Genomic DNA, 26,049 nt, shown 5'->3' with positions numbered 1-26,049 from the left:
CAGTTCCTCAGCAGTCACACGGGGACTTCTCTCCACTCTACGCTTCAGGTAGCGCACAGCAGTCGAAGTCAGCATCTTCTTTCTGCCACGACCAGGTAGCGTTTCAACAGTGCCCTTTGCCTTGAATTTGCGAATGATGCTTCCTAAGGTGTCTCTTGGTATGTTTAACATCTTTGCAATCTTCTTATAGCCATTGCCCTTCCTGTGAAGAGAAATCACCTCTTCTCTTGTCTTCCTGGACCATTCTCTTGCCTTCACCATGTTTGTAACCACACCAGTAAATGTCTAGAAGGAGCTGAGTATCACAGTCATTTTAAAGCTGCCTAATTGGTGCTTATTATGCTTGATTGCTGCTCGGTGACATCCACAGGTGTTTTCAATACCTGATGGAAAGCACCTGTATGAACCTCTGTTCTTCAGAGTGGTAGTCTTTAAGGGGTTGAATAATTGTGGCAATGAAGAAACCACATAAGAACCATTTACTACTGTATTACATAAACAATTGATGTCATTTTAGTTGCATTTGGGTAGTTACAACGTCCTTGTAGGATTTGATTCTGAATACAATTCCAAATGTACACTATAGTCCCTAAACCCCTTTACAGCATTGGGGGTTGAATAATTTTGGTCACAACTGTATGTGATTTTGGTATCCCTGCCACCCTGTAGCAGTATATCTGCTTTAGGGCGGTTGGGAAGCGGTTAAAGGAGAGGTGTGGGATTAAAATAAACAAACATACTCACCTCTCTGCTGAAGTATCGGTCTGATGCTGCAGCTGTTCCCTACCAGCACTAAGCTTGAGAACTGAGCAATCACATGACTACTGATAGCTCAGTTCTTGGTCCACTCTAAGCATAGAGCAGCAACTGTCAGTTACTGCTTTCTGCTCTTCCCCTCTAGCACTTGCTGCAGTGCTAGGGTGTGGCAGGAGTGGCTGGTTCATCCTTTGCAGTGAAGCTGAGCCAGCTGCTGATCAAGCATCTGGCTGGATTCTTCCAGAGCCTGGATCAGCTCTGTGAGTTCAGCCGACAGCAGGCTTTAGTCCAGTTCTGGCTAATTCTAGGTCACAGAAGAGCACAAGTGCACATCAGTGACCAAGAAAAGAAGTATGGCCAAAAAAGCTTTGGTCATACCTCTCTTTTAACAAAGGGTTACATGTAATTACAAAGTGTGTAGGGTAAAGTGTTGTGGTATTTCCATTTTTTGGTAGCTTTTGGACAGTTATACCACCAGAAATGTCTTAATTCTTACAAGGATTGGTGAGGTCTCTGTACCTGAGCTTCTGGGTCTACATAACTGCTTTAGTCATTGTAAGGAGTTCACACTCCCCCTGTTGGGATTTTCATTCATTTTACATTTTGGATAATGCAACAGGAGGTGCTTAAACACACAAAAGGTAGAAAGAAGCAACCAAAAGCTCCCAAGTGAACAGCACCGATGATTTTGGCAGGGAGCTCTCTGTTAGTGTATCCAAGGCATATAAGGAGCAAGGTTAATTAAAATTGATTAAACATCTGAACATGCTGCACATATACAAATAAAATAAAACTGAAGTGATAAAAAATTGACTTAGCTTAGTGCCATGATAATGGACACAGATGCACTTATTTATTTCAGGTACTTATATAGCACTGTCAATTTTACGCAGCGCTTTACATATATATTGTACATTCACATCAATCCCTAACCCTCAAGGGGTGTACAATCTAAGGTCCCTAACTCACATTCATACATACACATACTAGGGCCAATTTAGACAGTAGCCAATTAACCTACTACTCTTTGGAGTGTGGGAGGAAACCAGAGTACGCAGAGGAAACCCATGCAGGCACAGGGAGAACATGCAAACTCCAGGCAGGAGGTGCCGTGGCTGGGATTCGAACCAACGATCCTAGTACTGCCAAGCAGAAGTGCTAACCATTTAGCCACAGTGCTGCTTCGTTTATCCTCTGTGCTGCCCCATATTTTTAATTTGGAATAGAGTGGAGAGGGATTAGAACACCTGTTTTTTACTGAACATCATTCAGTAGCGATTTGAGTAGTTCCACAGCTCTTAGTCCAACCCAAGGTTCTTGAGATTAAGGATCATATGGTTGGTTGTGTCACTACTCAGGAATCCTTGGTAAGGCTGTAACGTCTCTAGTGGGACTCCATTATATTTATACTGTAGTTAGCTAAAACTATATTAGCATATTCTATCAATTTGTTAAAGTGAGGTGTTCAAAAACATTGTTTCTTTGAAAATAAATTGGTTTTGTGAGTCATTTACATAATATGAATTTCAGTGAATACTAAACTTGAAATTAAATGTGTTATTTTTAATGATTTATGTAAGGTATGCAACGCCTAATTGTCATTTTAATCAGCTGTACACATACTAAACTTGTGTATCAAAGAACCTCCTCAGCAAGAAACCAAAGAAATTTGTGTGGAATATCCTAACATACCAGACCATGTTATTTGCTTATTTAACTGTAAACCAGATCAGCAATGTTAACACTGCTTTCAATAGAAATTAATTTGTTTTCAAATCATTAAATGTGTTGATATGCAAGCTTTTTGTTTACTAGAAATGTGCATTTAAATAAATAATGACTAAAATTTAGATAAGTTCTTGTAAATCAAATCACTAATTGAATTTACACTGTATTCTTTTGCTTGGGCATTATCATTTTTATAAGTCAAATATTTGCATTCTTTAACAGTATTATGCCATATTAATGCATATAATATTTCATACAGCATCAATATTTTCACAATTGCATAGTTATTACAGAAACTTATGAAGCAAAACCAGAGGTAAGTAGTTTTATGTATTACATTACATAGTGTCCTCAACAAAAACAAGCATTTTACTCTGAAATAATTCCTTATATCAAGCAAAGTTTATTATTACTACTAGTATTTTCTATACCAGTGTTTCTCAACTTTTTTTCAGTCAAGGCACCCTTTAAAATTATGGACAGTCCCGAGGCACCCTTTAAAATTATGGACAGTCCCGAGGCACCCTTTAAAATTATGGACAGTCTTGAGGCACCCCATTTTAAAATTATGGACAGTCTTGAGGCATCCCATTTTAAAATGGGGTGTCTCAAGGCTGCCCATAATTTTAAAAGGTGTTAGATAATATGGTTATGTGAAATCTTCATTAAACACTGTAAATAATATTGTATTATGAATATATTTCAGTTAGAGCTTTATCAGTGTGGATGTGCAATAGGTCTTCCCATAAATTCCTCTACTATAGATACCATAGTTGCCAAAGGGAATATTCTATTAATTATTTATTTACTGTATGACAGACATCTTTGCCGAGAATCCTCTTTCAGACAGTTCGGTGCCACAGTTAATTTATCTAATAATGAGACAGACCTGTTGGCTTCCCAAATATGTAGTTCAATGGATACCTCATTAGATATGCAATGAAGGTGACCAGCCTTTCAAGAATACTTTGTGCCAGCAAAAGGTCATGAACTGACATGCTGAAATTCCATAAAGGGTGTACCAAGATTTGCCTTAAAGGGGGTTGGTGTATGCTAAATACAGGGGATTGGAAGTTAACCAATCATATCAGAGAATAGACTGGCCAACCAATCAGAGATACTTCATGAATATTAATGGGGCAGAGGCCTATAACTATGGACACGAGAGATAGAGAGAGGGTCTCTTTGGAACACCAGAGGAAAGGATTGGAACGTTTACGTCCAGTTCCATGGTAATTATGGAATATATCCCTTGCACTTGTATCTAAATGTTTGTCTTATGTCTTTTCTGTCTCACTGTTTGTATTTTGTAATAGGTTCGAGTTTTCTTAATACTGTTTCTTTTATGTAACTAGATAGATTGTTTGTGTTAGTTTAGACCTCCATCCTATTCACCAATAAATTTTGGTTGTTGTGTTAAACCTTTCACTTCTGGGTAAGAACTCTTCATTTACCAAATCATATCAGAGAAATATTATATTTCATAATCTATAGATTTGGTCAACAAAGGGCACCCCATTCTAAAATGTGAAAAACTATTCTAATAGTTTTATATAACGCAGCAACATCCACACATGTAGGACACCCAACATTAGAGGTGGTTTATTCTTTCTAAGTAAATACTGTACAGGTTTGCACACTGGTACTGAGTAGTATTCCAATGTTTTTCTTCTTCCTTAGTTTTTCTCCATCACTGAGCTAATGTGACCCCAGCACTGATGGAGAGGGGCAGGGGAGGGGCAAACTAGGATGCTGTGCAGGCAGCTTACATCCTTATCAACTGATGATGTCATTGGTTGTCAGGAGGACAGCGGATAAAAAGGTCGTAATGGTGCAAAATAAAAACTTGAGGCTTTGTGTAACTAAAAGGCAGGCTTGTTCCACCTACTGGCAATTTTTAGAAATTTTTCCAGGTCTACCCTGAAGAAACCTCAAGGCACCCCAGGGTGCCTGAGCACCCTGGTTGAGAAAGGCTGTTCTATATTACTATCACACCTCTATAATTGTTTGGTTTGCTTTGCAGGAAGAAAGAAACAAACAGATAATTTCCTCTGTTGTCCCTTATTTGTCAACCCTGGGCTCTGAGCTGTGATTGGACACAGCTGATCAGCAGGTCTCAGCCATGACTCATTGGCTGAAACCTGCTGAAAAAAATCAGAGGGCGCCATTGATTGTGCCTGTACAAACTGCCCACATGCCCACAGTAAAATGCAGGCAGGCAGTCGACAAGTGGTTAAATAAGCCCTTAATTTCTCCATAGTGACTGGCTGAAATTGCATTACTATAAATTGTTATGCTTTGTAAGTTCAGTAGTCTCAGCAGAAAGACACAGATAGCGAAAGTTGAAGGTCTGTCTTAGGACTTACATGGTATATTAAAGAATTTGGGGTCAAGTAGGTCCTCAAGGTTTATGGTTGAAACATTTAGATGGAAAACCTGTAGGCAGCTCCATAAAATGTTAAATATGTGTTTGTCAAAGGATAATGTGTATTGTTGTAGGAGTTAAAGTGATACTAAAGTCTTGTTTTAAAAAAAGCAACTATGTTATACTTACCTGCTATGTGCAGTGGTTTCAGCAGCCCTGATCCTCCTTTGGCGCTCCTGGCCCCTCCCTCCTGTCGGGTGCCCCCACAGCAAGCAGGTTGCTATGGGGGCACTCGAGCAGGCGTGTTCCCAAGCCACAGCTCGGCGTGTCCATTCACACACAGAGACGTGGTTCAGCCCTGCCCCCAACCTCTCCTGATTGGCTTAATGCTGCCAATGGCTCCTGCTGCTGCCTCAGGCAATCAGGAGTGAAAGTCCCCAGAGAACCGAGGCTGTTGTGGACAACGCTGGATCGGGATGGGGCTCAGGTAAGTGTTGGGGGGGGGGGCTGGTACACACAGAAAATGTTTTACCTTCTTGTATAGGTAGCATGAAGGTAAAAAACTTTGAGCCTTTACAACCAATTTAGCTTTCAGTGTTGTGGTGTGTCTTCCCCTGCATGTGTCCCTTCCTGCTTTTGAGGAGATATAAGCAGGAGGTGGCCGAAACCTCATGCCTGGTCCAGGAATGGGAAGCAATCAAAAAGGACTCTCTGTGCCACAATGGAATCCAGACTTTACGGTGGAGTTTCCCTTTATCTGGACCCTAGGGCTTTGAGTTACAATTTCTGTGTTACTTTTTGCAGATGTAACTATTTTCAGCCAAAGGAATGATACCACAGCACAGGACAACCAAACGTTATTTTTAGAGATGAGCGAAGAAATGAAAAATTCGATTCGACTGATTCGGCGAATTCGTGGACAATATTCGATTCGAGTCGAATAAATTCGCTGTGAATTTAACTTAAAAAAGGGTGTTTCTAGGCTTCAGAGAGACTTAATATTAGTGCAGAACACTGTACCTTTAATTTAAATGCCCTTGGAGTCTGCTGGGGAAGAGAAATAATACTGTCTGTCAGTATGACATGCAGATGAGTGCCGTCGATCTTAGAATCACTGCACACTTCACTCCTTTGGCCAGTCACGGGGCCAAAACCAGTGTTTGGAGCCACAGTGTGGCGGTGGAGGCAGCAGCAATGGGAGGCCATACAGCAACCTATGACAAAATGGAAACCAGCAGGAGCGTGAGGAGACCTGAAAGTGGCACATGGCAGAGTGGGAGCAATGGGAGGCGGTACAGGGACCCAGGTCACACTGTGGGCCCAGCAGCAGCGTGACCAGGCGGTACGGGGGCCCATGGCCGATATGGGGCTTGGTGGCACCTATGGAAGGCCTGTAATCTGCCAGCAACCTATGACAAAATGGACAACCGCAGGAGTGTGAGGAGATTTCAAAGTGGCACATGGCAGAGTGGAAGCAATGGGAGGCCGTACAGGGACCCAGGTCACACTGTGGGACCAGCATCAGCGTGAACAGGCGGTACGGGGGCCCATGGCCGATTTGACCTCATTCATCCCATAGTCCTGCCGACTCACGAATAGCGTGGCCTCCTCAAAGGGCCTGAGCAAGCGCAGGTGTCACACATGAGCTGACAATGGCTGACATCTAAGTTACACAGGGAGTACCTTTATCCGCTTTTAACATCAGGAAATCTGTGATGGCCTTTAGCTGTTCGTAAAGGCGGTCTAACATATGTAGGGTTGAATTACACCTTGTTGCAACGTCACAGCATGAGGAGTCGGTACGGGGGCCCATGGCAGATTACATGTCTGGCAGCAGCAATGGGAGGCCCGTAATCTGCCAGCACCCTATGTCAAAAAATTTAACACACCAGCAGTGTGAAGAGACCTGAAAGTGGCACATGGCAGCAGAGTGTGGCGATGGAGACAGCAGCAATGGGAGGCCGTACAGGGACCCATGAGAGACTCTAGACTTGGCAGCAGCATGAGGAGGCGGTATATAGGGGCCCATGGCAGATTAGGGGCCTGGCAGCAGCTATGTGAGGCCCGTAATCTGCCTGCACCCTATGTCAAAAAATTAAACACACCAGCAGTGTGAAGAGACCTGAAAGTGGCACATGGCAGAGTGTGGCGATGGAGACAGCAGCAATGGGAGGCCGTACAGGGACCCATGACAGACTCTAGACTTGGCAGCAGCATGAGGAGGCGGTATATAGGGGCCCATGGCAGATTAGGGGCCTGGCAGCAGCTATGTGAGGCCCGTAATCTGCCTGCACCCTATGTCAAAAAATTTAACACACCAGCAGTGTGAAGAGACCTGAAAGTGGCACATGGCAGCAGAGTGTGGCGATGGAGACAGCAGCAATGGGAGGCCGTACAGGGACCCATGACAGACTCTGGACTTGGCAGCAGCATGAGGAGGCGGTATATAGGGGCCTATGGCAGATTAGGGGCCTGGCAGCAGCTATGTGAGGCCCGTAATCTGCCTGCACCCTATGTCAAAAAATTTAACACACCAGCAGTGTGAAGAGACCTGAAAGTGGCACATGGCAGCAGAGTGTGGCGATGGAGACAGCAGCAATGGGAGGCCGTACAGGGACCCATGAGAGACTCTGGACTTGGCAGCAGCATGAGGAGGCGGTATATAGGGGCCTATGGCAGATTAGGGGCCTGGCAGCAGCTATGTGAGGCCCGTAATCTGCCTGCACCCTATGTCAAAAAATTTAACACACCAGCAGTGTGAAGAGACCTGAAAGTGGCACATGGCAGAGTGTGGCGATGGAGACAGCAGCAATGGGAGGCCGTACAGGGACCCATGACAGACTCTAGACTTGGCAGCAGCATGAGGAGGCGGTATATAGGGGCCCATGGCAGATTAGGGGCCTGGCAGCAGCTATGTGAGGCCCGTAATCTGCCTGCACCCTATGTCAAAAAATTTAACACACCAGCAGTGTGAAGAGACCTGAAAGTGGCACATGGCAGCAGAGTGTGGCGATGGAGACAGCAGCAATGGGAGGCCGTACAGGGACCCATGAGAGACTCTAGACTTGGCAGCAGCATGAGGAGGCGGTATATAGGGGCCCATGGCAGATTAGGGGCCTGGCAGCAGCTATGTGAGGCCCGTAATCTGCCTGCACCCTATGTCAAAAAATTTAACACACCAGCAGTGTGAAGAGACCTGAAAGTGGCACATGGCAGCAGAGTGTGGCGATGGAGACAGCAGCAATGGGAGGCCGTACAGGGACCCATGAGAGACTCTGGACTTGGCAGCAGCATGAGGAGGCGGTATATAGGGGCCTATGGCAGATTAGGGGCCTGGCAGCAGCTATGTGAGGCCCGTAATCTGCCTGCACCCTATGTCAAAAAATTTAACACACCAGCAGTGTGAAGAGACCTGAAAGTGGCACATGGCAGAGTGTGGCGATGGAGACAGCAGCAATGGGAGGCCGTACAGGGACCCATGACAGACTCTAGACTTGGCAGCAGCATGAGGAGGCGGTATATAGGGGCCCATGGCAGATTAGGGGCCTGGCAGCAGCTATGTGAGGCCCGTAATCTGCCTGCACCCTATGTCAAAAAATTTAACACACCAGCAGTGTGAAGAGACCTGAAAGTGGCACATGGCAGCAGAGTGTGGCGATGGAGATAGCAGCAATGGGAGGCCGTACAGGGACCCATGAGAGACTCTGGACTTGGCAGCAGCATGAGGAGGCGGTATATAGGGGCCCATGGCAGATTAGGGGCCTGGCAGCAGCTATGTGAGGCCCGTAATCTGCCTGCACCCTATGTCAAAAAATTTAACACACCAGCAGTGTGAAGAGACCTGAAAGTGGCACATGGCAGCAGAGTGTGGCGATGGAGACAGCAGCAATGGGAGGCCGTACAGGGACCCATGAGAGACTCTAGACTTGGCAGCAGCATGAGGAGGCGGTATATAGGGGCCCATGGCAGATTAGGGGCCTGGCAGCAGCTATGTGAGGCCCGTAATCTGCCTGCACCCTATGTCAAAAAATTTAACACACCAGCAGTGTGAAGAGACCTGAAAGTGGCACATGGCAGCAGAGTGTGGCGATGGAGACAGCAGCAATGGGAGGCCGTACAGGGACCCATGAGAGACTCTGGACTTGGCAGCAGCATGAGGAGGCGGTATATAGGGGCCCATGGCAGATTAGGGGCCTGGCAGCAGCTATGTGAGGCCCGTAATCTGCCTGCACCCTATGTCAAAAAATTTAACACACCAGCAGTGTGAAGAGACCTGAAAGTGGCACATGGCAGCAGAGTGTGGCGATGGAGACAGCAGCAATGGGAGGCCGTACAGGGACCCATGAGAGACTCTGGACTTGGCAGCAGCATGAGGAGGCGGTATATAGGGGCCCATGGCAGATTAGGGGCCTGGCAGCAGCTATGTGAGGCCCGTAATCTGCCTGCACCCTATGTCAATAAATTAAACACACCAGCAGTGTGAAGAGACCTGAAGTGGCACATGGCAGCAGAGTGTGGCGATGGAGACAGCAGCAATGGGAGGCCGTACAGGGACCCATGAGAGACTCTGGACTTGGCAGCAGCATGAGGAGGCGGTATATAGGGGCCTATGGCAGATTAGGGGCCTGGCAGCAGCTATGTGAGGCCCGTAATCTGCCTGCACCCTATGTCAAAAAATTTAACACACCAGCAGTGTGAAGAGACCTGAAAGTGGCACATGGCAGAGTGTGGCGATGGAGACAGCAGCAATGGGAGGCCGTACAGGGACCCATGAGAGACTCTGGACTTGGCAGCAGCATGAGGAGGCAGTATATAGGGGCCCATGGCAGATTAGGGGCCTGGCAGCAGCTATGTGAGGCCCGTAATCTGCCTGCACCCTATGTCAAAAAATTTAACACACCAGCAGTGTGAGGAGACCTGAAAGTGGCACATGTTTGAGGCATGATTCATGGCGGATTTAGTCAGTTGTGTCAGGAACTGGTGGTTTGAAATCCAGACTAATCCACGCCTGATTCATTTTCACAAACGTGAGTCTCTCCACACTTTGGGTGGACAGTCGTGTCCTCCGCGGAGTTACAATACCTCCTGCCGCACTAAACACGCGCTCCGATGCCACGCTACTGGCCGGGCATGACAGCCTTTCAAGGGCAAATTCAGCTAGTTGGGGCCAAAGGTCAAGTTTCGTTGCCCAGTAGTCAAGGGGATTGTCTACCTCGGTTGGCAGGGTGCTGTCCAAGTAGGCCCAAGCCTGTTGTTTGAGCTCCTGCTCCAGGTCCACCTGATGCTGCTGCTGCTGCTGCGGCTGGTTAGTAGTTTCCTCACTGCGCTGGTGAAGAAAGCTACTCATCATCGACTGCAGACTGAGGCAGCCACTGCTGGTGGAGCTGCCACTGCTCCTACCACCCCACCCCTCCCCTGCTGCCATGCCAGCGGAACGCGAGCGCACAGGGCCCACAGTGTCTGAGGATGGACGTTGGCGCACAAAGGCAGAGACCAACTGACTACATAGGTGGTTTTTATAGTACGTAATTTTGGCCTCCCTCTCAGCAGGTGTGAAAAAGGCCACCATTTTGGACCGGTAGCGAGGGTCCAACAAGGTGGACAGCCAAAAGTCATCCCTCTGTCTGATGGTTATTATTCGGCTGTCGCTACGCAAGCAACCGAGCATGCTATGGGCCATTTGTGCCAAGGAATGCGAGGGACTCCCTGCCTCCATCTCCACAGCATACTGCCACGGTGCGTCTGGGTCCTCTGTCTCCTCCTCCTCCTCCTCTACCAGATGCTCCTGCTCCTCCACTCCTGTCCGCTGAGTGGAAAAACCACCCATTTCACTCAATAATTCCTGAGCACAAATGTCCTCCTCTACCTCCTCCTCTTCTTCCTGTCCTGCCCCCACAGGGGTCATGTGGCGTTGAGATCTGTGCGCCACGTCTACCGCACCCTGACCAGCCATTGTTAACAGCATTTGTTCCAGGACGTGCAACAGAGGAATGACGTCGTTCATCCCATAGTCCTGCCGACTCACGAATAGCGTGGCCTCCTCAAAGGGCCTGAGCAAGCGGCAGGTGTCACGCATGAGCTGCCAATGTCTGACATCTAAGTTACACAGGGGAGTACCTTTATCCGCTTGTAACATCAGGAAATCGGTGATGGCCTTTCGCTGCTCGTAAAGGCGGTCTAACATGTGTAGGGTTGAATTCCACCTTGTTGCAACGTCGCAGATCAGGCGATGCTGTGGAATTCCGTTCTGCCGCTGCAGCTCAATGAGGGTGTTCTTTGCGGTGTAGGAATGGCTGAAATGCATGCACAGTTTACGTGACATTTTAAGGATGTCTTGCAGTGGGATGGTGGATTTTAGGAACCGCTTGACAACCAGATTGAACACGTGAGCCATGCATGGCGCATGGCACAACCTTCCTTGACGCAGAGCAGACACCATGTTCTTTCCGTTGTCAGTCAACATGGTTCCGATTTTTAGTTTGCGCGGAGACAGCCATCTGTCGATTTCTCTGTTCATTACACTCAGCAGTTCCTCCCCTGTGTGACTACGTTCGCCAAGGCATACCAGGTGCAGCACAGCGTGACACCGTTGCGCCCTGCACATGTGATATGCCGGTCGGGTAATGGGACTTGGCACGGGGGTGGCGGCTGAGGACACGGCGGAAAAAGAGGTGGTAGAGGCGGACATGCTTGCTGGACCAAGGACGTGCAAACGTGGAGGCAAAAGCGTCGTGACCTGTCCAAGTTGCTGGTGCGGCTGTGCCGGCACCACGTTCACCCAGTGGGCCGTAAATGACATGTACTGTCCCTGACCGTAGTTACAGCTCCACACGTCGGCGCTGCCGTGCACTTTGGCAGAGACCGACATGCTCAAAGACTGGCCCACCATCTCTTCTACATGTGAATGCAGGGCTGGCACTGCCTTTTGGGCAAAGAAATGACGGCTTGGCACTCTCCACCGCGGCGCGGCACAAGCCATCATTTCTCGGAAAGGTGCTGAGTCCACCAGTTGGAAAGGGAGGGACTGCAGCACCAGCAACTTGGACAGGAGGACGTTCAGCTTTTGCACCGTCGGGTGCGTGCTCGCAAACTGTTGTCTCTTGGATACGGATTCCAAGAAAGACTGTTGACGGAATCCGAGAAGAGGAGTAGCAGGAGAAGGAGCATCTGAACGAGCGGAAGATGCCAATGAGCGACAACTCCCCTCAGCAGAGGTGTTGGAGCCTTGACTGGCTGATAGAGGGCGATTGACGACGTCGGGTGACGGAGCAAGTAACGGAGCGGGTGATGGAGCGGGGGCTGGGGCAGGCAGAACCGCCGTATGTTTATCACGGTTTTCCCAGGCCACCGAATGGTGACGCTGCATATGCTGACGCAACGCTGTAGTCCCAACATGGGCCCCCTGGCCACGCTTGCATTTCTGGCCACATAGTCGACATACGGCTACGTTTACTTCCTCGGGCGGCTTGAGGAAAAATTGCCACACCACCGAGTAGGAAACTTTGCCCCCGCTACTCTTCACTGGCTGACTGCTACTTCCTCCGTGCGCACCGGCACCACTACTGGCCGTGGTGGTAGGCTGCAGTGGAGCTGGTGCTCTACTCCGTGGACGTTTGGCTCCACTGACACTGATGCGACCCTGCTGCTGTCTCCTGGGCAACCCACCGACTGTTTTGCTCGCTGCCAAGCTGCCACCCTCTTCTCCTGATGATGCGGAAGAAATTGCCTGATGACGACGAGGCTGCCAAGTGCGATCAACCTCCTCATCATCAAGTAGGGTCTCCGCCTCACTACTAGCCCCCTCGGCTGCGTCTGGGTCAGGAGACAGACCTGTCTCTAGACCGGCTACCGAGCCACTCTCCTCGCCAGTACTTGTTCGCTTGGCTGCTGAAAAGGCCGATGTCTCCCCCCGTTCCTGACCGCCCTCTGTTAGCTCTTCCTCACTGTACAGTGGGGCTGAGCCCACAGCATGCGATACTTCGCTTGGTGAGGGAACAGCAAAGGACAGGGGCAGGTAGAGGACACGTGATTTCAGTGGGCTTGGTCCCGGGCCATGCCAACTAACGGTTGTGTCTGACGTACCCACCGACCGTTGGCTGTAGGTGTCAGAGGTGACCTGGGAAGAGGAAGACGACCGAGCCAACCAATCAATGACGGCAGGGTTGTCGGTGGAGACACGACCGCTGGATGACACCGGGAGCACTGGCCTCTGGCTGCGAATACTGCTGCCTCGACCCCTTCCTCTGCTGCCACGTCTGCTCGCTCCTAAAACATTGCCTCCTCTGCCACTCCTCTGCATGTTGTCTGACATACTATTTAATTCAACGATTAGGTGTCCCTGAGTAACAATTCTCTGGCACTCAGTAACAATTCTGTCTGTCCCTGAGTATGAATTCTGTGGCCCTGAGTAACAATTCTGTGTCTGTGCGAGTAACAATTCTGTGTCTGTGCGAGTAACAATTCTGTGTCTGTGCAAGTAACAATTTTGTGTCTGTGCGAGTAACAATTCTCTGGCACTCAGTAACAATTCTGTCTGTCCCTGAGTAACAATTCTCTGGCACTCAGTAACAATTCTGTCTGTCCCTGAGTAACAATTCTCTGGCACTCAGTAACAATTCTGTCTGTCCCTGAGTATGAATTCTGTGGCCCTGAGTAACAATTCTGTGTCTGTGCGAGTAACAATTCTGTGTCTGTGCAAGTAACAATTTTGTGTCTGTGCAAGTAACAATTCTCTGGCACTCAGTAACAATTCTGTCTGTCCCTGAGTAACAATTCTCTGGCACTCAGTAACAATTCTGTCTGTCCCTGAGTATGAATTCTGTGGCCCTGAGTAACAATTCTGTGTCTGTGCGAGTAACAATTCTGTGTCTGTGCAAGTAACAATTTTGTGTCTGTGCAAGTAACAATTCTCTGGCACTCAGTAACAATTCTGTCTGTCCCTGAGTAACAATTCTCTGGCACTCAGTAACAATTCTGTCTGTCCCTGAGTAACAATTCTCTGGCACTCAGTAACAATTCTGTCTGTCCCTGAGTAACAATTCTCTGGCACTCAGTAACAATTCTGTCTGTCCCTGAGTAACAATTCTCTGGCACTCAGTAACAATTCTGTCTGTCCCTGAGTAACAATTCTCTGGCACTCAGTAACAATTCTGTCTGTCCCTGAGTAACAATTCTCTGGCACTCAGTAACAATTCTGTCTGTCCCTGAGTAACAATTCTCTGGCACTCAGTAACAATTCTGTCTGTCCCTGAGTATGAATTCTGTGGCCCTGAGTAACAATTCTGTCTGTGCGAGTAACAATTCTGTGTCTGTGCAAGTAACAATTTTGTGTCTGTGCGAGTAACAATTCTCTGGCACTCAGTAACAATTCTGTCTGTCCCTGAGTAACAATTCTCTGGCACTCAGTAACAATTCTGTCTGTCCCTGAGTAACAATTCTGTCTGTCCCTGAGTATGAATTCTGTGGCCCTGAGTAAGAATTCTCTGGCACTCAGTAACAATTCTGTCTGTCCCTGAGTAACAATTCTCTGGCACTCAGTAACAATTCTGTCTGTCCCTGAGTAAAAATTCTGTGGCCCTAATAACGTTTCTGTGGCCCTAAGTAACAATTCTCTGGCACTGAGTGAAAATTCTGTCTGTCCCTGAGTATGAATTCTGTGGCCCTAACTAGCGTTTCTTTGTCCCTAAATAACGATTCTGTGGCCCTCATTAACAAGTCTGTGTCCCTGAGTAATGGTTCTCTGTCCCTAAGTAACTTCTCTCTGTCCCCAATTCTCATTTCTGTGGCCCTAACTCTGTCCCTGTCCCTAGTACAGAGCGGTCTGCCTCTGTTCAATGACTGCAGGCAAATGAAGATTTCCAAAATGGCCGCTATATATACCTCGACCATTACACAGTGCTGGCTGGCTGGCTGCTGATTGGCTGATGCGATCACATGTCGTTGAGGAATGCATTATGGGGCAGCGCGCCTTGTCTGCGCGCCTTCCCCGACATCCCCGCTCCGTCGCCGCACATGTCAGCCGCCATTTTCGGAAAAATTTCGATTCGCGCGTCCGAATTAGGCTGTTTTTCGGATTCGGCACGAATCGAAATTTTTCCGATATTCGACTCGAATTCCACTTCGGATACTTCGATTCGCTCATCTCTAGTTATTTTTATTATTAGTAGTATATTGTTCCTAATGGTGGAGCATGAAGTGCAAAGCTGGTTCTGTCTATTATACAAAAGTACTTCTATGAAGCCTGTGCAGAACTCTAAACACAACTATTTTATTCTGTAAAGAAGTTGCTGATTAAGGTCATTATCTGGTCTAAATTACTCGAGAATACTGTATGCTTACAGTGCTTTGAATAACTGGGGAATGTACCATCACAAGTTAGCCCTGTGGGTTATGAAACAAAGTGTATATTACAGTTACTAATATTATTATACAGGATTTATATAGCGCTAACAGTTTGCTCAGCGCTTTACAATATAAAGGGAGACAATACAGCATCAATACAGTTCAATACAAGAGGATTAGCAGGGCCCTGCTCCTTGGAGCTTACAGTTAGCCCTTAAGGTTAGGGAGTGTGGAGTGTCGAGAAGGAGGAGCAACAAACTCAGGAGAGGAAGTGGTGGTGGCCAGTGACAAAGGTTCTATAGGTAGGGATGGTCTGACACTTGACATTCTCTACTGAGTGGCTGGGTCCCTAAGTTAGGACCCGCTATGGAATGGAATCCTCCAAGCTACTGAACCTGGAACAACGTGTATGCAAGGTTTTAAAAATCATGTACAATGGCTTCACTCTTTGCCTTCAGGCTGAACATGTTAAAGTGTACACTGTACAGTTTTGTGAAGAGCTAGTTAGAGACAATCAGTGCTCAGCACTATTTCCATTGAAATGCCTCTGTAGTCAGTGCTGGGACAGGTGTCACAGGCAGGTGGTAAGACAAGATCTTTCTATGCATGGGGCCTAGTGAAGCAATTTGTCTTCCAACCATGGAGGTGGCTTGTACGTGCTCACTCCCAAGCCAAACTGATTCAGGTACACAACCCTGCCCGACCGTGCCCCCCGCTCTCTGCTCACTTGCTTTGACTGACAGCAGCAGGAGCCAATTGTTCCACTGCTCTCAGCCAAGCCTGTGAGAGCCAGAAGAGGGGAGAAGAGCTGTTTCAGATGTGCACAGCACTGGACTGAGATAGAGCTCTGGTGAGTATTTAGGGGGGTCTGTGAAGGAGCTGCTCTTTAAAGTTGTTTGACCTTAATGCAGAAAATGCCTTAAGGTAAAAAAAAACCTTTTACCTTTACAACCACTTCAAGTTTGAGTCAAAGACAACATCACAGTGAAGGCTGCAGAAAATTATTCACCAATGTTACCTAGAAGTGCAAACTACATTTCATTAAAGAAGATGTAGAGTTGGGTGTCCCTAGCATATCGATGGTACTAAAGATCAAACTTGTTGAGTTACCTTCGATTTAGCAGTCAGAATGTCACCTAGTTATAGCTATTCCTGTGGAATGGAGAGAATGGAATCAAGAATAAAGAGAGCTATCAGACAGCTGTCAGTGATATAGCTGATTAGAGTGTTATATACCAGACTCTCGAAAGTTAAAGACAAAACATAGAGATGGATGGCAGCTATATAGAGAAAAAGGATCAAGAGAAGGCTTTCTTCAAATGAGGCTAATGAGGGTAAGTTTGAAGGAAGAAGGAAAAACTATTGATGGAAAGAAAAGCTTAAAGATTTTACCTTGATGTGCAAAGGAAGGGAGGAGGGGCAGTAAATACATTAACCACTTCAAGTCCGGACACTTTCACCCCTTCCCATCCAGGCCAATTTTCAGCTTTCAGTGCTATCACACTTTAAATGACAATTGCGCTGTCATGCAACACTGTACCCGTATGAATTTTTTACCTTTTTTTGAGACAGATAAAACTTTATTTTGGTGGTATTTTTTCACAACTGGGATTTTAAATGTTTTGCTATATAAATGAAAAAGTCCAAACATTTTGAAAAAAAGTGTTTTTCTTATAAAAGTTTGCAAATAAATAATCTTTCTTCATAAATCTTGGCCAAAATGTATTCAGCTATCATTTTCAGCTACTTTTTTTATATTATTATTTATGTTTTTTTTTTTCTTTAACATACTGTCACCCTAGCTGTACAGTGTCACCATAGTGACACTGTACTACTTGTGGGGGGTGATGAAGTTTTTTTTTTTACACTGATTGCTTTTACAGCCATAAAGGCTGTAAAAGCAATCATTTCTCATTCTCTCTGGCTGCATTCTTGCAGCCATTGAGAAATACTGTGAGAGCTGTGATTGGTCACAGCTTGTTACATGGTACAAGGCTGTTGTGAATAGCCTTGTACCATGTGACCTCTGTGATCATTCACAGTTTTCACAAGTAGTAAGCAATGATGTCAAGAAGTGACCTCCTGCTTACTACTATTCATGTGACTACTGATTGGCCAATTAGTGATCACATGATCGGGACTGCACACAGAGGTACGGTACGATGATCAGTGTTCTGCTGTGTCCTCCGGACACAGCAGGCACAGGATTACGGTGCCACATGCTCCCAGGGAGCGCGCACAGGCAGGGAATGCGGGAGGACAGTTATAAACAACCACCCGCTTTTGCACTGCTCCCGTCTGGCCTTTTATGTACATGGGCCAGACTGGAAGTGGTTAAAATGTGAAGAAATAAGATCTTGAGTGAATGCCTTAAAGCTAAAAAGTGAGAGCAGATAATTCACACTCAGCAACAGGGTAAAATCCAGATAGGGATCTAGAAAGAACATTTAGGAAGTCACCGATATTGGTTTGAGAAGTTGGGATTGATTTACTAAAGGCAAATAGGTTCACTTTGCAAGTGAGTTTGCAGTTTGAAAGGACATTTTCTTTTAGCTTAGTGAATGAGGTGAAGCTTTGCTGCCTTCCATCATCGTTTGCAAGCAAAAATACAGTTTTTTCCTTGCACGTTATTTATTACCACATTCACAAAGCTAAGGGAAAATTCCCTTGCAAAGTACACCGCCTATTTGCCTTTATTAAATCAACCCATTGATTTAATATTCTGAAAGTGAGGGTCAATGTTTCCTTTAGAGTGATTAGCAACAGTGCTGATATTTCGCTTGGGACTGTTAGATAAATAAGGAAAAGTACACCCGTTTTGGTTGATAAGTGCTAACTAAGTCAATCATTTCATAAAAAAGGTGTACAATGGGTAGTTTATCCTCCAATCACAGAGAGTTAATAAAACTGGCAGAATTTGGAGGTTTGTTGCCCTTGACGGCCGACCTGGACAGCTCTGTAATATAACACACATGACTTGTTAACAGTACAATAGAAATTGTCATGAGGTGATTATTTTTCCAGCCATTAAAGCAAGTAATATGCGCAATATTTCACACTTGAAAAGTTCCCATAGACTATAGAACCAGTAATAATAACCTGTTAGATATTCATTCCTGAGAGCCCTTTATTGACCATAAATAATACGGAATTTTGCTCACAATCAGGTGATAAAAATAAAATGGCTTTGTGAATCCATAATTAAAATGTAGCTTCAAGCATTAATAATTTGTTAATTAGGCACTGTGCCCCTGTCGTTTCAGTACAGGTGCTGGCAAGACAAGGGTTAATGAAAAATTCTGTTGTCGTTTAAAGCTGCAAAGGATTGGCCCAAAAAAATTACATTCTACAGATAAGAAAAAAAAAAGTATAATTTGCATATGTATTACTGCAGAATCCGCCTCTCTCAGCGAAGGCCCCGAATCATGTGACACATGCAGGATTTACCCAGAGAAAATGAAAAAGGTTTTATTGAGAGCACGAAGGCGTCACCTTCTAAATCTGACTTGAAATTACAAGTTATTGGGCCGTGAAGGAATGGTTTTCATATGCTCAGATGCGTTCATACACCCGGCACATCTGTGTCATTTACTTCCAAAATCAGAGTCGCTCATTCAGTTTTGTTCTAGCGATTGAGATTATTACTAATGCCAGACACTTAATTTGTCTGATGTCTACTCTGTTACTGCCACCTGCTGGACATCAGTCAACACTGTTATTAGACTACAGTCACACTGGCCGCCTGCTTTAATCAAATCGAAACTATATGCTTCCCGAATCGCGTTCTCCTGCATTTATATATATTTGCCTTTATGTATTTACACGTGTGTATGTGTGTTTAAATGCGTTTACAAGCTTTCAAAGTATCTAATCTGCCCTTGGATGTATACATTTTTATTTTGGGCTCATTCCACGTGGTCAATTTGGAAGAGGAAGTTTTGTCACTAAGCCTGGGTTCACACTGATGCTGTGCAGAATTCACAGTGTTTTCTGTGTGAATTCCGCACCACATCGTAACTGCACCCAGTTCATAGGAACCACTGCGGGTGTGTATGTTAAGTTGACAACACCCCAAAATCGGCCCACAAAACGCGGTGCAACGTGCAGAATCAGATCACATGGGTGTGAATACCCATGTGATCTAATTCTAGTGTGGACCAAAAAAAGGGTCCTGCACTTTTTTGGTGCAGATGTGGTGTGATTTGAGCCATACAAAATGTATGGCTCAAGCCACACCATACAGAATTTTCATGTGTATTGCACAGGAATGCGGTGCGGTTCCTGTGCAAATCACATGGGATATGCTGCACCGCAAAGGTGTGAAACCAGGCTGAAACTGTAGAGCAAAAAAAATATAAACTTCAGCTTTAGTACGTTGAGACAAAAGGATATTTTCAGATGCAATGCCAATCTTGGCATTTACTAGGATGGCCAGTTTCTGTGTCTACGTTGTTTACTACATGATATATGACATTGTTTACTACATGATATATATATATATATATATATATATATATATATATATATATATATATATATTTGCACAGGTTTTGAAATAATACGGATTTCATTTCTATAGAGAAGTGTTGTGATGCATTTTGTACTATTTTATTTTTCAGCTTGGTGTGGGAACATCATATCAATGCTAGCAGCCAGGGCCATCTTTAATGTGGGGCAAAAGGGGCAGCTGCCCCGGGCCCAGTCATTGTTGTGGGGCCCAAAACAGATGCCCAAAAATTGGGGCTTCATGATGGCACTACGGGGTGCACTAGATACACGGGTATTGGTTTAACACATTGGTAGCATGGATGTTATCATATTTAATATATCACTATTACTAGATAATATGGTTGCTTTCTCAGCTAGTCTCACCCAGTGGGGAAACACAGCCACACACAAACACATGAGCATTTTTAGTCCCCATTCCCACCTGTGCATTCAACTGTAAAGCAACAATGCATGACAATAGGAATCCGAATATTGTTTATGTGGCCCGATCGCACCTATGCCTACACAATGCATGTCTGTGAAACTTGGGAAAAGGTGCAAGCTCTCTGTTTGGTGTGAAATAGTGCCTTTAAAAAATACAAGTAACAATGCACAATCTTTAATGGAAAGGCATAGAAAATGTGTGAAACACACAGGACAATGCAGATACACAAGTGTGAACATAGCTAAAGGGTAAGAGTGGTTCATACCACAAATTACCTATTGTACCACCAAGGAGGACAAATAATTTCCCATTTACAGAACACAGAAGGACACTTACATGCAGCCACCTTGCCCCTTCTTGCCCTACCATCCTGCATTTCTTACACTGTGCTTTGTTAATGCGCTGATAATCCAGAGTTGCCCCTTTATTTTTTATAGGATTCTGCAGCCTATAAGGCCTATCAGGATTCAAAGCATAGTTGAAACAGGAACTTTTGTTGCTGGAAATAAGAGATGCTATTTAGGGAACAAAACATATACAGAAGCCTTATTTAGGCACAGCATGTTCACGTCCTAAGCGAAGTCTGGACTAGGGTTTAAGTCTTGACTGGCTTTCTTCCTCTCACTGTGCTCCTGTTTGAATTAAGATGCCTTTGTCAGGCATGTAAGGGACCTTGGCTGGACAGCCTTCCAGTTTTTTCTTGGGATGGAGCAACCACATACCTGTCTTTGGTCCACCATTTTGGATACATTTCTCCCATCTAGAGGCCCACTCACTACATTCCCAGCCAATAGAGAGAAAAACAGGTGGCGCACACACCTAGTGCATTATCCAAGGTTTATTGTAGGAATTAAATCATAAAAACATACTCACAGACGAAGCATGTATCTAAAAAGCATAGAAAAATGACAATGGCCACAACGGCAGGCAAGGTGTTCTCACTGTCAGTGCGGTCAAATGGCTGACGCGTTTCGGGGACGAATCCCTTTCCTCAGAGCTGATGACCAACCTGTATGGAGGTCAAGTAGTAAATAACCAGGGCTAGATGCCTTGGGAGCAAAGCTCCACCTCCTCTATTTGTTATAAGATGAGGGGTTGGAGGGGGTTATTTAAAGTGCAATATTTTGTAGTTTTTATAAACGCATATACATACATATATACACATGCATATACACATATACAAAGAGATATGCATGCACTAAGAAACAAAGCAAAATAAAAAATTATTAAAAATACATGAATATAGCACCTGCAAATGTAAATAAATAGAAAACATTTTTTTAAAATAAAATAAATAAAAATAATAATGTATATGAAAATAATCATAGTAGTAACACTGGCAATGATGATAAAAATAGTAATATTAGTAAACATCATAAAAATAAAAGTAGTAAGACTAGTGGATAATGGATGATTATCAGTTAAAAGTAATGTGTGGCTGTAGACCATATATATCTCTTCAAACGTGAAGCGGTGAGCAAACTGTCAGCACTGTGTAGTGATATTGGACTGTTGTTGGGTGACGAAAAAAAAAAAAATAAAAAAATAAAAAAAATAAAAAAAAATTTGGGAACATTAGAAAACATAAAATAAAGAGTGTGTGTATGGGTAAATGAATGACCTTTAGGAGGCAATGGTTAAGTGAATGGATGAGACATATGAATATGGTGTAGATACCTCTGATGCTGATGCACGATGAATGGAAAGTAAAGTGAGAGCCCTGCTGTTGATGCCTGAGTGGGATGGTGAGGGAGTGTGCTTTTATACCTGTGGGGAAATGGCTGCTGGAATGCAAACCACAAGACAGGAAGTAAACTCCGGATGACTCATGCCTGGTATCCCTGGAACAAAACATGAACAGGTGCAGTGATTGCAAGGCTCCTCCCAGGGAGGAGGGAAGAAGGGAACTGAGTCAGCTTAGCCATGTGGAGGATGGCTGGAGGGGGTGAATGTGGTGTTGTGGTGATATGTTCTATAATGGAAATTAACCTATGAGAGTGGCAGACTTCGGGGGCAAGGGAAAAAAAAAAAAAAAAAAAAAAGGGGGGGGGGGGGGGGAAAGGGAACCAAGAGGGCAAATATGTTTGTAATGAATATTGAAAATGTAATGATCAACATGTCAGAACTGAGGGGAGGAGGAGGGAAGGGGGATACAGACATGTGGTGGGTATTGTATGATGTATGGCGTGTGGCAAAAATAGGGGGGGGGGGGGAAGAATGAGAGAACATGAAACTAATGAATAATAAGTCTGAGAGAAAAAAAAAAAAAAAAAAAAAACAAAAAAAAAAACAAAAAAAAAAAAAAACACACACACCCTCTGATGCGGGTGTATATTAAAAATATGTGATAAACTGATGCAATTGTGTTGGTTTAACTGATCGCAAGGAATCTGTATATATAAATAAATAAAACATCCAAATTCACACCGCACATGAGAAACTGAACATAATCATAAACTATGGTGGTGGAAAAATTATGATCATGAAGACTATTAATAAACTAATGAGAACAATCGTGCAATAAAAACCATATGAACCCTAGTGGCTAGGGGCGGATGGATCACCCGAGGGTCAGGAGCCAGCAGGTGCCCCATGAGGTACCCCCGGAGCCTCCCCATGTGCCCTCCCGAGTGTGGGCAAGGCCACAAGTGCCCAAAGACCCCCCACTGGCAGGGGTCCCACGAGCCAACAGTCCGCCCCTACTTTTGGCCATGATAGCAGGAGAATGACATCTCTAGGAACTAAAACGGTGGTATGCCTAATGTATTGACCACAAAGAAAGTGACTTATCTTAAAAATATATCCCATCACCCAGATGGGCATATATATTGAAGAAAAAAACAAATAAAAAAAACAAAAAAAAAAAAAAAAAAACACAAAAAAGGGGGGGGGGGGAGTGAGTCAAAGGGGATAAATATTAAAAACTAGATGAGAGATTGGATATCCAACCCCTCATTTAGCCCTCTGGGTGATAGTGTGCCCAAACGGTGGATCCAGAAGGTTTCCCTCTGGCATAGACGGCGGAAACGTCTGCCTGTGTCTATGTCCTTAGGTATGCTGTCCAAACCGAACACCCTAAGACCCATGGGGCTCTTGTCGTGTTTTTTTTTTTTTTTTTTTTTTTTTATTTTATTATTTTTTTTTTTATTTTTATTTTTTTTTCGTCACCCAACAACAGTCCAATATCACTACACAGTGCTGACAGTTTGCTCACCGCTTCACGTTTGAAGAGATATATATGGTCTACAGCCACACATTACTTTTAACTGATAATCATCCATTATCCACTAGTCTTACTACTTTTATTTTTATGATGTTTACTAATATTACTATTTTTATCATCATTGCCAGTGTTACTACTATGATTATTTTCATATACATTATTATTTTTATTTATTTTATTTTAAAAAAATGTTTTCTATTTATTTACATTTGCAGGTGCTATATTCATGTATTTTTAATAATTTTTTATTTTGCTTTGTTTCTTAGTGCATGCATATCTCTTTGTATATGTGTATATGCATGTGTATATATGTATGTATATGCGTTTATAAAAACTACAAAATATTGCACTTTAAATAACCCCCTCCAACCCCTCATCTTATAACAAATAGAGGAGGTGGAGCTTTGCTCCCAAGGCATCTAGCCCTGGTTATTTACTACTTGACCTCCATACAGGTTGGTCATCAGCTCTGAGGAAAGGGATTCGTCCCCGAAACGCGTCAGCCATTTGACCGCACTGACAGTGAGAACACCTTGCCTGCCGTTGTGGCCATTGTCATTTTTCTATGCTTTTTAGATACATGCTTCGTCTGTGAGTATGTTTTTATGATTTAATTCCTACAATAAACCTTGGATAATGCACTAGGTGTGTGCGCCACCTGTTTTTCTCTCTATCCAGTGGCTGATTTCCCCGTCTGAGGAGGGCTGCACCCCTGGAACATTTCCTTTTGGTTGTCGCTGTCCTGGTATCCTTGGCTTCCCTTTTGGCTGTGCATATCTTGAGGCGCTGGAGAGTACATACGCTATCCGGTTTGGTTTTTATTCCCAGCCAATAGCCTGTTAGTCAAAATACAGGATAGTTCACTTCAAATGCCTTTTCAACAATATACTGCATTTATTAATCTCTTCTGATATACACCACATCTGACATATTGACAGAATCTTGCAGTGCAGATCACCAGTATAATTAAATAATATCCTGACACTAGTCCTTGACAATGCAGAGCACTAGTTAACCATTTGCATTTGAGTTCAATCAGCTCACCCTTGAAGTGCTATGCTCTACACCACAAAGCCCTTCCATTCCTAGCCATAAACTTGCAGCTGAGGGTCATGGGTGGCATGGGCTCTCCATTGGAATCCTGCGCAGTGTTCTAGAATCCCACTCACAATCCTGCCCAGCCGGGCACTCTCACTCTATATTCCTGGATGTACCTCTATATGGTGCTGTACAAGGGGAGTCCTATTTACATGTCCCACTCTCCCTTGGCCCCACCCACAGCTAGCATTTATATGGGCACAACCTCCACTCACTGCATCATTACAGGAGGGGCCAAAGTTATAAGGGCAGTAAATCCTGCCAACAGGCATTTGTTCAGTAATATCTTGACTGGTAAGAGTATTATCTGCAGCAGCTTACAACAGGAACTTTCCATAAACTAAGCATCCATTCTGAGATTACAGCATCTAAGACAAAAATTAAGAGACTATAACTGCATTTGAGTGTGTTTTCCTAGAACCCCAAAAGTAAAAGTGCTTTTCAGCCTCTTGCTTAAAGTTTAACTCCAGGCAAACAACTAAATATACAAGTAAGGGGGCTTCTGATTGCCCAACTGTTTGCGCCAAATTGCTTACGCTCCTGCCCTGCTTCTTCTTGGATAGGACAACAAACTACTGCTATTAGCTGAAAACTTCCACCATCTTGTGCCCATGTCGTTATCAAAGGCCTATCTACGACTTCCCCAGCCATTAGCCTTTTTAGTCATAATAAATGAATGTCCACACAAACACAGTTTACTGTTCTTTTTTAGAAATGGCATTGACATTAACATCACATAGACATACTGTCAGGTGTTTTCGGCATGCATTGCCATACAATAACGTGGACAAGCTGTAGCAGTCATTTGTGAAAGTGGAACATTGCTCATCACTTACAGTATAAGCCATCTTCCCATTAGCACTTCCTCTCTCCTCACCACAGTGCTGTGACCCATCTCCCTGTATACTATATCTATAGCATTCTGCTCTATTCAAACCAAGATTCACAAGTTTAAGCATCCTGCTCTGTTAGCCAAGATTAACGAGGTGCCTTCTGTAGTGTACCAGTCTCTCATTCTATGTCCCCCTCCATAGCTCTACCTAGCCAGGTACACTCCCAAACAGGGGCAGACTGACCATTTGGAAACTCGGGCATTGCCGAAGGCCCAGGGTCAGTAGGGGGCCCCATGAGATGCCCCTGGTACCTTTTTCATAGGCTTTCTTGAGATTGGGCAAAGACACAGGGGCCCCATGATCCCCTATTGCCCGGGGGGCCCCATGAGTTGTCAGTCCGCCCCTGTTCCCAAATGTTAACTCTCTTTCTCCCAGGGTCATTAGTACTTACTCAGAGGACTCTGACTTGCCTATTAGGCTTTATGCATCCAGATCATGACTTCCTTCATGTCGTTACAGAGACAAGAGCTGCAGTTGCACCTCAGAATTCTGTACACAAAGAGAACACTTAGCCTGGCATAAAAGGCATTTTGCATCCCAGTCCCAGTCTACTTAGACCATGTTTTGAGTCAGGACAACTACAGCTGCCTCTTTTGAGTGTTAGACTATCTCGCAGTAACCTTCTGCCCTCTGCCGAGTCTTTGCAGCATATGACTACATCTTGTTGGAGGGGTGTTTGACTCCCGTGCCCCGACCAATCCAGGCTCCTCCT

Source organism: Staurois parvus, unplaced genomic scaffold (genome assembly GCF_062004578.1).
Source record: "Staurois parvus isolate SC_StPar_1 unplaced genomic scaffold, SC_StPar_1.0 ptg000402l, whole genome shotgun sequence".
Taxonomy (NCBI): domain Eukaryota; kingdom Metazoa; phylum Chordata; class Amphibia; order Anura; family Ranidae; genus Staurois; species Staurois parvus.
Note: the sequence above shows the minus strand (reverse complement) of the source record.